Source organism: Parasteatoda tepidariorum, chromosome 4 (genome assembly GCF_982258835.1).
Source record: "Parasteatoda tepidariorum strain Cologne lab strain chromosome 4, Ptep-v5.0, whole genome shotgun sequence".
Taxonomy (NCBI): Eukaryota; Metazoa; Arthropoda; class Arachnida; order Araneae; family Theridiidae; genus Parasteatoda; species Parasteatoda tepidariorum.
This window is the reverse complement of record NC_141758.1, coordinates 64,212,142-64,227,687: the sequence shown is the minus strand read 5'-3', so window position 1 is coordinate 64,227,687 and position 15,546 is coordinate 64,212,142. Positions and strand designations below refer to the sequence as shown.

The 15,546-nt window shown below is 29.0% G+C and overlaps 1 protein-coding gene across 8 annotated transcripts in view; it reads left to right on the top strand.

Moving 5' to 3' along the window:
* LOC107438641 (uncharacterized) overlaps positions 1 to 15,546 on the top strand; it is a 583,728-nt gene that overhangs the window by 463,432 nt on the left and 104,750 nt on the right. The gene's annotated exons all lie outside the window — the stretch shown is intronic.

Below are 15,546 nucleotides of genomic sequence, written 5' to 3'. Positions count from 1 at the left end.
AAAAAAAAATTTTTATACAAGTTGATTTTTGTACTATTTTTTTTTATATAGACGGTTGGTTGTACAAAATATTTTTTATTTTGAATATCAAACCATAAAATCTTGTACGCAATATAAATTCTCTTTTACTTTTTTTTTTTTTTTTTACTGTAATTTTTTCATTACGATAATAAGAATTTCTCTTCCTCATACACTTTTATTTATAGTTATTTTATATCTTTCAGTGCAAAACTATAAAATTGGTGATATTATTAGCACTAAAATACAGCCATTTTATGCTATAGAGAGCATTAAATTTTTATTAAACCGAGACAAGGCAAATTCATGTTTGTAACTAACAGTTTTTTAAGTTTGATATATATCTGAATCGGAGCATAATAAATTCTTCATTTCCAAAAACTTTAACTCATGGTATTGAAATTCCTAAAATTTTTATTTAAAAGATAAATATTTTATCAATTAAGAGCATGCATAACTTTTTTGAAACAACAATAAGTCACAGAAGAAAAAAATATTGAAGAATAATAAAAAACAATCATAAGTTTTGATTACTTTTCTGATTTTTGATTATTATTCTGACTGGGAGTAAAAAATTCGGTAATATTTCTGATTAAAAAATATTAATGCTGGTTAATAAAACCAAAATATATTGTATTTAAACCATTCTTTCCTTAATTTTTTCGTTCATATGGTAAGAATTTACTGGAAATCCTTTTTATTGGAAAATTATAGTTCTTATAACCCCACATTTAGTAAAAATCGAAAAATCAATTTAACCGAATATATAGTTTTTATGCCTTGTTCTGAGGTATCGGAAAAAAATTACCAAATTTTACCACAGTTACAGAACTTTAACGCATATTATGAATCGTTATTTTATAGTTAATTTTAACAAAATCATTACCAAAGTGCTTCGATTAAAATTATCGAACTTTTTGTTATTCCCATAGAGCCAGAAATACGGTAAATTTTACCACATTCTGGTATTTTTTACCATACTTTTTTTGTCAGTGTACTCTGCAAGTTTATTTCTGCGATTAGGTAAACAAATTAATACATTTGAATGAAGCGACGTAAATTGTATGATTTAAATTTTAAAATGTCATGCATGCAGCATTTCAAAAGTAAAACTTATATGAATAATTCTTTTTTAAATATAATGTAGTTTTCACAATTGTGTTATACTTAGTAATTTTTTTACAAACTGAATCAAAGAATGATAGTTTTCACTACTTTTATATTACGGTCATAAGAAAGTAACTTTCAAAACATAGCTTAATTGCCTTCTTACGTACTTTTATATGTTCATATTTTCTTTCTGTATTGCTTGCCTATCTGTATTTAAAAGCAGTAGAATCGTTGCCAGATTGCGGAATTTTTTAATTTTATTGGTTTTCCATTGACTTGTTCTGCTTTGACTGTATTAAAATATACCATCATAGAAAATTGGCTATACTACTGACTATATACAATGTTTGCCATATTAGGAATAAGTGTAAGCTTTAAATTTAATTGTAAAGTTTTTTTTCCAAAGAGAATAGCATCTTCGCCATAAAAATCACGGAACAAAAAGTTCAATAAATTAATTAGAATTTATTTCAAGCTCAAATTGAACTTCATGTTCAATGGGTAACAGGGCATTTCCATATTAGTGTGAAACTACGATTTTGTCAAGAGTTTGCTCTATAGAAAGAACAACCAACCGGCATTCCTTAATCCGCTTCAGTTCGTTTGTGTGCTGCCATATCTTCGGATCATCTTCAGGGATGTTTCATAGACCGTCGCCAATAGCCCATTGTGCTGCTCTATTGCGACTCAAATCAAATACTATCAGTTCGTTTGTAGCAAAGTACTAATAGTAAATTCTAACGTATTTACTCTCTTTTAAAAAAAAAAAAACGTTTTGAAACCAAAATTGAGTTATGCAGCCACCATTAAATAAATGCTTTTAAATTTCCCTTATAACTTAGATAAATGTTATTAATTATTGAAATTAAAACTTAGAATTCTAGATATTGCAAAATACAATAAACTAAATCCAACTTCTTTAGTAGGGAAAGGTGCTTTGTCGAAATTTTTACTTTTTTCAAACCGCATTTACTTACATCTAGGGAACCATATAAAATGACCATATTTTTTTGTAAAAGGTCGTATTTTTAGGAAAAATCTATCCACAATTTTCTGAATCTAAAATTATTGTAGAATCAAGTTCTTCCTGACAGGTTTTTTTTTTTTTCTTTTTCGTGGTTGTGGGGAAAAAAAGTTTTATATTTGTGAAAGTGAAAATAAAGTCTTGTATTTGTGGCAAAGCGTACAAATTATGTCTTCTAAAGAAAAGAAAAATATGAAAGGTTTTCTAAAATGCAAAACATTGCGAAGGGCACATTTTTAAGATAAAATATTTTGTTAAGGACACGTTTTTATAAAATAATATAAAAAAAAGGTAAATAAACGGACACCATTTTCTTCTTAAATGATTAGTGTACGCACATTCATAAATAGGTACGCTATTTATTTGTACATTTCCTAGTAAAAAAAAAAAACCCTTTCCGTATTAGAAAACTAAATATAGTTTTTTTCTAACTGAATATTTTAAATTTAAATGAATCTTTTTCAATCCTAAATTAGTTATTTCTCATTGCCTTTTTCAATTTTTTTCGCCGAAAATTATTGTACTTGCGCTGAAGGAAACGAAAAAAATTACCCTTTTTTTGAGTAAATTATTACACCCTTTTCTTCCTTTAAAGAAAAAGAGCATTTCAAACTTAGGGATTACTATTTTAATAGTTTATTGCATTAAAATTAATTTACTAAAACACAAAGGACATTAAATGTAATGTTATATAATACGCGCTAAGGAATCCAATGCTCGTTAAAATCTATTGTAATGCGATTTCGTCTAAGATCGTAAACTGCAACTTCTTGCATTATTCCTGTTTATTGACTCAGTCCGTTCACTTGAATTACAGGAATCGAAAAGGTAATGAAGCAGTTTGTATAAATACTATTTATTCTCTTGTACTACTAAGGGGAGAAAAGAAACTAAATAAATAAAATCATGCAATCAGATTAATGAATATTCAGCTTTGTTACACTAATGATTGCCGATCTAGGATTATAATGAAATTTTTTGTAAAAATGAATTCTCAATTGTAATAACTGGTTTTAACCGGCTCTTAGCAATGATGACTTTTATCATGAAACTAAATTCATCACAATATATAGAGGTCGGTTTTTTCTGGTTTAAGGTTTTAATGTGTTTTTACTTAATAAAAATCTTTACAAGTATACATTATGTGGGCGATAAAAAGTCTTTTTATTTATTAATTTATTTAATATTGTTGTTATTTAATTTCCCCTTTACGATTAAAGATAGCTTTTTAATATAGATATCTTTTCTGGACTGAAAGGATATTTTACTGGAAAAAAAATGTTTTTCAGGTTTTTTACTTTAGAAAAGTAAATTTGAGACACTAAGTAAATATTTCAACTATATGAAAGTCTTTGGAGATTTTTTTTTTTTTTTTTTTGTCTTCATAACCATAATAAGAAACAGACATTAACAAACCATACAAAAGAAGATCAAATAAAGCATGTAAAAAAAACATCAAATTATCATAATTATAAATTATTTTTAAAAAAAAAAACCTTTTATTTCTTATTGTGATGTTAAAATACACTGTCAGAAATTTTGGAGTGAGTTGATTCGAAATATAGTTCTAATTTACTGTGACCGTTATCTAAATATGGTGCTGCACTTAAAATATATATTATTCCTTAGATTTGTTTTCGCAATAAATTACTAATCGACTTGAACGGAAATATAGTGTCATTTAACACCGTATTAAAATTACAACACATTTACCGCGTAATGGGGCTTTAGGTACCAATATTGTAGTTAAATGATGAATCCAATTCTTCAAATTTTAAGTTTAATATTGAAAAGATAAAAAGTTAATCAGTTAACATACAGTGCGTAAATACTCCTTACGAATCCCATAGAAAAAAAAAAGAAGTTTTTATCTTATGTTATTCAGAGGAATCTTCAAACCTTTTGTGAACAAAAATGTGACTCAAATGTATATTGTGACAATTACAATTGAATAATTTAAATTAAAACTTATCGCAAATATAATTTATTAGATTTTGACGTTTTAGACTGATTGATCAACTGACCTTAGACTGATTGATCAACTGAATATTCCAAAAACAAATTTATTTAGCTCATTTAAAAAGTTGCTTTAAAAAATATTTAAATGAAATTCTATAAATCATTTGTAAAAGTTTTTTAGTTCCAGAATTATGTCTGAAGAATCTTTTTATAATAAGTGCTTTATTAAAAATCCGAATGTGGATATGAACTAATAATATTTAGCTCCTTTTTTAAAAGCGTTTGTACGATTTTATTGTTTTGTGCAAACATAATATTTTTAAGTTTATTTCATAAATTTTAATGCTATAGTATGGAATGTAATTTAGAATAAATTACCTTTAACTGTAATCGTAAATAATAAAAAAATGGAAACAATTCGAAATTACTAATTACTCTTTGAAATTACTAATAATTAGTATTTTTCTGAGAATTTGATGAAAATTTGAACGAGCATAAGTCGGAATTAGTGTCTGAGTCGAGTTCTCTAGAAGTTCGAAGTGTGAGACGAACACTTCAACTTCCGATTTCTCAGCCCTGATTGTAAATAAATTAAATTGTTTTCAAATTTCATCACAATTTAAAAATTATCAACAAAGTTATTTGCATCTATAAAGACATTATCAATAAAATCAAATATTTTATATACAATTTTTTAAAAAATTATTAAGGAAGTTTTAAAAGATTTTATTTCAGTTTTTGTTCCTATTTCTTTGGAAATTAAATTTTGGGAGAAAAAATTTCTTTTATGTGATATCATTAAAAATCGAGTCGGGCATTGTAATAGCAGCTTGCGTTTTATCTGTCAATATATGACATGCTTATTCTTTTGTACAAATATTGTTTTCTTTCAAAAACTCTTTTTAATTGACATTGAGGAGGTTGATTTACAATTGACTTTTTGTCTTTTGCTACAATGATTAATAAAAGCCTGCTTCTTATTGTACCCATTACATCACCTTCTTTTCCCTCTTCGCATTTATTATATTTTATTTTCCTGTATCTTTCTTAATCTCAATAACAAAGTTATTTCATAAAATTTAATTCCATGAGGCAAATTTTGATTTTAAAATTTATTTCTAAATTTCTTTTCTAAAAGAAAAAACTATAAATAAAAGCATTTTATGGCATTTTTTTTTTTATTGATACTTTCATAATGGTAAAAAATTTGAAAGCTAAGTGTTGAATTAAATGCAACAGATTTATTTGTAATTGATTGATTTATTGCGGTGGTTATATTTTATAAAATTATCTCTCTTTACAATAATTTTATGAAAGTTAGGAATTGCTAGATCACGTTGAATCGAAATATTGGATTAAATACATTAAATTTTCTTTTAATTGATAGGTTGTTTGCAATCGTTACATTTTATTTTTCTATTATCAGCTCAAAGATATCAGATAACTAAATCAAAAATTTTTATTATTCGTAATAAATATTTTTGTACTTAGTTTATTTATCAAAATTATAAATCGATAATTTTAACTTGCCCAATCAAAAAAAAAAAAAATGTTAAAAGTTTTTTATTTTTGTCATTTCCGATATTCTTATAGGTTCTTCCTATATAAATATTTAATCACTTTTTTAAGCAGCAAGTTTTATCTAAATAAAATAATGTTTTTTCATAGATTTTTTAGGCTTTTTTTATTATTATTTAGCTTTCTTTAAATACTAAACAAAAATAAATTTTCGTTGAATGACTAATTATTCTTAAAATCAAAATATACTTTTTAATCCTGATTTCATTCGCTTATTTTGCTTTGCCTTTTACACAACAAGTATCTCACATTCAATTACAATTTATTTCCATGACATAAAATGACGTTTTGTGAATCACTTTTTTTTTGTCATCCTTTTCAGATTTTATTCGCATTCATTTGTCTCCTCATGATACCATGATTCCCCTTCTAATACTTAAAAGAATTACGGGAAAAAAATCACAATTTGTTTCCAAAATCAAATGAAGAATTACAATTGAATGGTATGGTAACACTGAATTAACATATTTCCATGACGCAAAATGACGTTTTGTAAATCACTTTTTTTTGTCATCCTTTCCAGATTTTATTCGCATACATTCGTCACCCATTGACACCATGATTCCCTTCCTCATACTTAAAAAATAAAGAAAGAAATCACATATTTCTAAAATCAAATGAAAAAATACTATTAAATAATACAGTAATATTAACTTACAATATATTACCAAAACTCAAAATGACGTTATCTAATCATTGCTTGCCATCCCTTCTTTCATTCGCATACCTTTGTGACCCCATGCTTACTTATTCTCCTTCCAACACTAAAAAGAATTACGTAAGCAACATTGTTATTTTTACTTTAATTGCTATACTCTATGCACCACAGGGTTCCATAAAGACAAAACATCTCTCAGTTCGAGCTACTACTTTTTTTAATATATTTTTTCAAGACATGCAAATCTGTCTCCTTGCGAGAAATATAATTGGTGGCAAATTCCAACGTAATGAAATCCGAAACTGTAGGGCGGACCCCTTGGTGATGCGCCCCCCTGCCCCAAGACCGACGACTCTTCCAGATTTTGGGGTCGCCCGTCGCGACCTCCGTTCTTTTTACGGGGTCGTTGATGCCCATAAAAGGCGCCCCAGCCCCTTCGTTAAGATTAGTCGGTCTACCAGACACCCTGTTGATTAGTGCTAGTACTTCGTTCCATTCAAAACTAGCTAGTGGGTGCCCCATCGTGTATCAGACACTGAAAAAAAAGGGGTTTGTTTTTTCGTTCCATTTAGAATTTGGAATAATTGGCGTAAAGGGTGGGGATGCAGCAGCATCTTTCCCAATCTTTTCCTTGTACAGCGGGTGGGGATTCTCTTGTTCTAGAGTACATCTGGAAATCCCATTATGTGCGTAAAAAGTCACTTCCCTCCCCCTATCTGATGACATTTTTTATTTTTCTGGCGCAAATTTGCAAATCTGAGAATTCCTCAACGCGTTTCCTTTTGTGTCAAGCTGCGTTTGGTAAGCTTTAAAAAAAAATGGAACAAATGCGCATGTGCGTATATCTTCCCCTTTTAAAAAGGAAACAAATCGTTATTTATGTTATGGAGTTTTTATTTTTTTTATAGATAATATAATAGGGGGAAAGGTGTAATTCCGATGTACTCATAAATGAAACCTCAATAATAGATCTGAAAATTTAAATATTCAGTTAGTAGCTGGAACTTAGTAGCCACTTTTTCCTCAAACCTAATGAGTCAGTGACTAATATCGATAGGGCTATTTCCAGGGTTGGCAAGATTTTGCCACAGGTGGAAAAAACCATGGTAAATACCGGTAAAAACCGTCCTGGCAAAAACAGGTTTTTGCCAAGCAAATTGGCAAAAAGTGGCAAAAACCTATATTTTCCAAGATGAGAGGACAAAAACACATTTTTGATACAAAATTATTCCTAAAATTGAAATATATACTATAAATATAAATAATTACAAAAAAATTAACAAAATTATTATTCCATAATTAAATGATAATGTAATAATATATCATTTTGGTAGTTTAAAACATTATTGATTGGAAAATTTGTGATTATTCTTTTTTTTCCAGTGAAATGAACTTATTTTAAATTAATATAACTATAATTTAAAACATAAAATATCTATCAATATGTGTAGTTAATTATTGTAGAAATAATAATTTTTTATAATAAATAATAATATTATGCAAATAATAATATTTATTTATTTGTAAAAAAACATTTATTTTAGGATTCTAAAATGAAAAGAGATCACAAACTTTCTATCTTTTAAAAATTATTACCATTATATTAATTATTAATACGTTAAAAATAATTTTTTCATGTAATGTATCAAAATTATTATTCCTTATGATTGATTTAAATTTGTTTCAAGTATTTTGTAATAATATTTAATCAGCAATTTAGATAATTTGGTTTTTGCCGGTTTTTACCAGTTTTTGCCGGTTTTTACCAGGTTTTTGCCACTGTCCTGGCAAAAACCCCTTTTTGCCGGCAAAAACTCCAACCCTGGCTATTTCATTTAATAGCCACTTTTTGCAATTTTCTTATTTATTTATTTTTGATTAGATTAAATTATATTTATTTTTTCAAAAAAAAATTCAGATTGGAAATATCTACAGCTGTAAAAAGTTAATTCAACAATAAAAATTTAATAAATATCAATCAAAATTTATTTAAACATACTGACTTTGAGGAACTTTATTTAAAAATGTTTAGGGAGGCAAAATACATTTAATGAATACTTTACAACTTTGAAATATGGGAATCGTTGAAGAACTCTACTACTACATAAAACTTTTACTTCACAAAATAATGGATTTTAAAGGAACAAAATTTTAAACGGAGAGACATCGGTTACTTTCATGAAAATTCCATTTTCCAGAGTCTTTCTACATTGATGTACTTTTATCATTGAACATTTAAAAAAGAAATTTTAAAAAATAGGAAAAAGTGACCGCTTTTTATTTAACACGTCATTTTTTAAAATTTATTTATTATTTATTTTTTGACTTGCCATGCCATGTGACAAATGGTTATTTTCTGGCTTCATATTTATTAAAGCAGAAACGTTAACGTATTTCAAAAATAAATGAATAAAATGAAGGCTGTTTTAAACAAAAGAAGAACAAATCCTGTCACTATTACTTTTTTTTTTCTTTTTTTTTTATCGAACAGAACTAAACCGCGAAAGGTAATGCTGTCTTTTTTTCTTTCTTTTGAACAAATCATCAAATTTTGTAACATCTCAACATTTTACTTTTTATACATAATATGGGGTTTTATTTTTGTAAATACTACGACGGTTAAAGGTGATTACCCCAGAGGTATTCATTTATTTTCTCCCATATTATCTGTACAAAAACTAATGTTGATATATTCGAGAAAATAAGTATAATGAAATATATTTTCTAATATATTTTATTTTATATAACTGTCGTTAAACAGCCGACCCAAAGCTTGAGTTTACGATTACAAATGCTCAACTCCGTAGCCCTGTAATTTTGAACCTAATCTAAAAGACAAGGTAACTCCTTGATCAAATATTGAGCTAAATTTGCCTTTAATTCTGTGATGGAATTAGCCCGCATCTGTGTTACATGGTCAGGAAAACTTCACATGATTAACCTGCTGGCAAGGGAACTCTAACCCATGATCCGTCTACCACTGAGGATATTTTTACGTTAGCACTGTGGTCTGTGCAAAATTTGTCACAACTAACCATCGCTGAAATTCAAACCCGGTTCATTAAACCACTTAAGTTGATCACCAACTTAAGAGGTTTAATTGTTTCTGCAGTCACGAGTCAAATTGACAAAAACAGTGAAATCTCGCCTTAACAAGTTGACCATCTGCCTGAATTGCTTCACAAGTGATTAATTTCCATGAATTTTACTATTAGAATAATCTAACCATGAATAATCTGAGGTCTTTTAAGACAAAAATAAAACAGTAAGAAGAAGGAAAAAAATTGGTAAATAAATTAAAAACGGTAACACAAAATGCATCGATTTCTTGGAAATGACATCCTCTGACATTTTAAACTGTAACAAAAATCTGTGGGTGTTTAGATCTTTCATAACAATTTATTGTTGGGGTCTTTTTTACCAACTGATGATCTGCAACAATGCTTCCAAGTTGAGATAAATGTGAAATGGACAGACGATTCCCGTAAATGAAAGATCGGTCGTCCATCTTCAACAGATTCGTCTGAGAGGGGTGGGGGGCACGGTGCATCATCCACAAACACACCTGCTCCCTGCAGGTTAATCTGTGTAGAAATGTGTGATGCGTTTTAATACGTGACCTTCACTCGGAAGCATTGGAATGAGGAATGATTTGAATACTAGCTTAACTTAAAATGTTTAATAGATCTGTGCATTTTTTTTTAAAAGCGAAAAACACGCTCCAATTTTCAATCGTTTAATTAATCGTTTCCGGTCTTAGGGGATTTTAATAATTACTTTCATTACTCATGTAAGAGGTTTTAATGGGAGGGAGTTGAAACCAGATATTTTACTCCCATGTATTTTATTATTAAACTGATATGAAAATATTCTGTTATTTTTTTTTTTATAAATTGTGAAAAATAATTTTATGTTTGTGGAATGTATATTAACAATTATATTTATGACAGCATTTTTTTTTTATTTATTACAAATAGTAAAACTGAAAATTATTTTTCTACGTAAATGGCGCCAAAAGAATAACTTGAAAAAATTCTGCGACAGTATATGCTTCATTTTGTGAAAAATATATTTGTATTTTGGAAATATATAATAACCTTTGTATTAGCCAAGGCGATTCAGGGCATAGAGCGTTCACTATCCAATGAGGTGGCCCAGGTTCAAATCCCAGTGGTGGCAGATTGAAGCATATGTTGCTCCCGGCTCGCTCCGACCACAGTGCTGACGTAAAATATCCTTAGTGGTTGACGGATCACGAGAATCCCTTTGCCATCGGACTACCCTTGAGAGGTTTTCGTGGTTTTCCTTTCCATGTAACTCAAATGCGGGGTATCCATCAAAAAAAGTCCTCTGCGAAGGCTAGTTTGTCCGAATGCTTGATCCAGGAGTTCCCTTGTCTTCTAGGATGGATTCAAAAGAACGGAGTTGAGCATTAATAACCGGAAATTCAAAATTGGGTTGGCTGTTTGACGCCTGTTATGCAATAAAATAACATTTAGATATTACATTATTTATATTTATAACATTATTTATATTTATAACATTATTTATATTTATAACATTATTTATATTTATAACATTATTTATATTTATAACATTATTTATATTTATAACAAAACTGGTAAATTTATACAAACGATGTAACAATAACCATTCTTTTCCATGAAAATACAATAATAAAGAATAAAGGATGATGAAATATTTTTTTTTTACAATACAATGTTTTAATTCTTTAAAACTAAATTAGATTTTGGAAGCATATTTCAATTTAAAATTTGCATTTTTTATGGCTATATTATTTGCATTTGTTACAAAAAATAGTTACAACAACGAAAATACCAAAAAAGTAACGATTTATAATAAGAAATATATAAATAAATGGTTTCCATTTATGTTCTTTAAAAGGGCACCTTTCCTTTGAGTAGGCACAGGTTCCATGATTAGGAAGCATTCTAATGGCCCTTATTAATTTAACTTATTGTATTTATCTTTTATTTACCTTTAATTTTGCGTCCGAATTAGTTTTTAACACTATTTGATTTTGTTGCATTGAATACAGTGCTTGTGGTTGGTGCAGTATAGACTCTTCCCTTTAAGTCGTGAATTATTCAGTATTAAATTGTAAGCTGGGCAAATTATGAGATCTCATTTAACCTTATTTCTTAAAGGAAGATGTGAAAGCAGAAATTAGCTACTATCTTTTTTTAGGTACCTGGATCAAAAAGAAATAAAAGAAAATAACCCAACATGAATACTCTTTGTATTAGAATGGTTTTGTTATCTCTCACTTTTCGATCATCTTCTCATTAAAACTAGGGCATGTGTGATCTCGTTCAATTTTTTTATTGAATAATTACTTGTCAGTTAGAAGCCCAATGTGATTTGGACAGCAAAGATAAAAGACTGAATTCTTTTCAAAAAGGATTTAAGGCGTGTTATCATTCACACCTGCGAACAGAATGGACTCAAGGAACTAGTTTCTTCCTACGGTTATCTTGTCTTCACTGTGAATACGATCTTTCATTTTGACGAAGATGAGTTAACAGAATTAGTTTATCCTGGTTTCCAATATTTACCTGATATTTTTTAAGATCTTTCAATCTAAAAATCCACTAATACGAAAGGCAATTGTCATTTTTCTTATTTTGTGCAGTTTATCAGTAAACTAAAACAAAAAGGACTGTTGCTGGCCTGTGCATTGATGGTTAAAACGTGTAATTTTTTTTTATTGATTTGAATATGTTAAAACATCAACTGAAATTTTTTAACTTCGCATCTTTTTAGTTTAATTTTCATTCACGATCTATATTAATTTCATTTTATTTTGCAAACTCCATTGAACAGCCAACACATTTGTGAGTCTACGACTATCATTATTCAATTCGATGGCTTTCTAATATTAAACCCAGCAGTACAATTATTAGCAGTAATTCTAGCAGCAGTACAAGGGAACTCCTGGATCAGGATAAATTACCATTTGTGGTGGAACTAATTCGCATTTGCGTTACATGGATTACTATACTATACATGGATTTCCTTACTATACCAATTCAACAATTTTTCTAAATTAAGAATTTATCTCAATAAAAAATAATAAATTTCACGAAAAAATGTTTACCAAGCAGCATGAAAAGAAGACCTTTAATAACTACAAAAGTGCTAACAATATTCGCTATCTCTATTTTTGCAAAAATGTATTTTCAATTTCAATTTCAAAAATGTATATTCAATGTATTTTCTATAAAAATTGGCAAGACAAAATCAAGAAGCAATTAAAATCTTAAGCAACGATATAAAAGTGCCTATTATGCGTTAGTAGTTATTTCATTATTATTTATTGATTGGTTGAGGTTTTGCTGTGTGTTATTTTTACCATTTCTAACAAGATTGGTATAAGTATTGCTTAGGTTAGAGAAATCTTCTATTTCCTATTTAAATTCGCTTTCTTGTCGACAATCCCACTGTGGTGATTCAACCTGTCAGGTTTCCCATTGTAATCAGAGAAACAGAATGGGAAAATGATAGAAAAGAGCTCCTAACATTCTAACTCTTTTATTCTAAATCTCGGTCATGTCCTTTTGTTGGTGTTTAAGTTCTAGCTTAGAGTCACTAAGTTGTCCATCAGGAACAAAATACCTCGGTCTTTCGTAAAAGGATTTACATATTGTCCTCCGTCTACCGCTGAGGAATTGCTACAAAAATCACTTGCGGATTTTACAATGGGCTTATTCCTGATTAAAAGCTGCTCTATTGGAGAAAGGACAGTGAGTAATATTGTTGCTCCGGGGAATGTTGTGGGGACAACACTCAGTATGTTACAAAAGCTCTGCGGGTGATGGTGATTACTGGACATCTAAATTCCGAAAGAGTTCTCACAGCTGATGTCGATTGTAAATTTAAATATATATGTTAAACGTTGTTTTTTTATTGTGTCTTGTCGCAATCCTTTTAAACTAAATCATCCTAACTGATATATCTATTATTATAAGTACTCAATGGCTCTTGTGATCACGAAATCTGTCATCGGCAGCTCAGAGAGTAATCTATTTAGTTCACTGCTGGTAGTCTGTAGAGTTGAGAGGGGGGAAAGGAGCACTCTTTGTGTAACAGGATTTTTCTCGTGCAGATATTTCAGTTAGTTATGAAACTCTTATTATATATAAGGGGATTTTTCTCATGCAGATATTTCAGTTTGTTGTGACACTCTTTGTATTAGAAGATTTTCCTCATGCAGATATTTTGGTTTGTTGTGACACTCTTTGTATTAGACGATTTTTCTCTTGCAGATATTTCGGTTTATTGAGACGCTCTTCGTATTAGAAGATTTTCCTCATGCAGATATTTTAATTTGTTGTGACACTCTTTGTATTAGAAGATTTTTCTCATGCAGATGTTTCGGTTTGTTGGGACACTCTTTGTATTAGAAGATTTTTCTCATGCAATCTCAAGAAAAATCATGCTCTCAAGAAAAATCCTGTGCCACAACAAACACAAATATCTATTTGTGTTTGTTGTGGCACAGGATTTTTCTCGCGCAGATATTTCAGCTTGCTGTACCACATTTTTTGTAGCAGTATTTTCTTCTGCAGACATTTAAGCTTGACTTTATGAAATGATATTTTTCTCATGCAGAAATTTTAACTTGTTTTAGTACTCTTTGTGTAATTGAATTTCTCTAATGCAGATATTTCGCCATGTGTATTATAAAGAATTTAAATATTTGAGGGTTTCTTTTTTTTAATTTCAACAGAAACTAATTTAGAGTAGTTGTTTTTTATCATCTGTATTGTAAAATGCGCAGTGTTTGTGCCATATTTTTAATTGAGTGTAAGGGAAAGACACAGTATTAACATAAACATAACAACAGAAATATAAACTAAAAAATATAAAACCACAACATAACATACACAAAAATGTAACAACATAACATAACTTAAAAAATTACTAATATTGAATAAAATTTTAAAATAATTCTTAATATGAAACGATGAAACAAATGGCGAAAATAATAAAACAGAAAGTTCCCGCTGGTTTTAGATGATTTCAACTTTTTCAGTGGCTTAAATACACCTGAAGGTCTTCAGGTAATAAGTGGGCCTTATTTTTAAGTCTTTTTTTTATTTTTTTTACGACAGACTGTGCCATAGTTTTATTTATTGAATGAGTCTCCGAAATTTCCCCATAAATAACACAATACACTAAAATATCTAATTGCTTACATGAAAGAAAGTGATACTTTTCATCCAAAACACTCTCCTAAATAAATTGAAATTGTGACTTACCAAAATATTTCCCTAAGCCTTTCGTACCTTTCAAAAGCCATTAAAAAAAAAAAAAAGAAGTGAAGCATTGTAGCAAGATTTTAAAAGGCATCACATTGTTACAAAGAATTACAGAATTTATTAGAAATTCCTTAAAGTAGACATTTTAAATTTATTTCATGTATTTTTAATGCGTGACACTTCTTTCTAGAATTCCCGTCCTCGTCTTGCTTATTTTTAAGTATGACTTTTAAATACCATTTTCTTCACCCACTTTCTTAAAAATAAAATTTATTGACACAGATCATCTCTTGTTTTCACTTTTTGAAACTGAGTACTTTAGCTTGAAGTGCTTTTCCCTTTGGGTAGAGAGGGGGGATAGAGAAAGCGTCATTTCTAGAGTTGAGGTCATAAATTTTGCAGCTCGTTCAGCGTGTTGTGGAGTGATGGCCAACAGATTGTCAGTCGCTATTTGTTGACACTCATTTCTTGTGTGCCAAAAGAAAAGCTTTTGGAAAGGGTGGTACGCTTCTTCTCTCGATATCGGAGTGTCACCACCTTTTGGAAAAATTGATCTTCAGGCGCTTTTTCATTTCCAGTTGTTTTTTTCACCCTCCATTTACTCTTGGAGTTATTATTGACTTAAATCCCATCCCATGAAGAGGCTAAATTTTATTTCAGATTTACGATTCTCTTGAACTTATCATTGACTTAAATCCCATATCATGAAGATGCCAAATCTAATTTCAGATTTACGATTCTCTTGAACTTATCATTGACTTAAATCCCATATCATGCAGAGGGGAAATCTTATTTCAGATTTACGATTCTCTTGAAGTTATCATTGACTTAAATCCCATATCATGAAGATGCCAAATCTAATTTCAGATTTACGATTCTCTTGAACTTATCATTAACTTAAATCCCATCCCATGAAG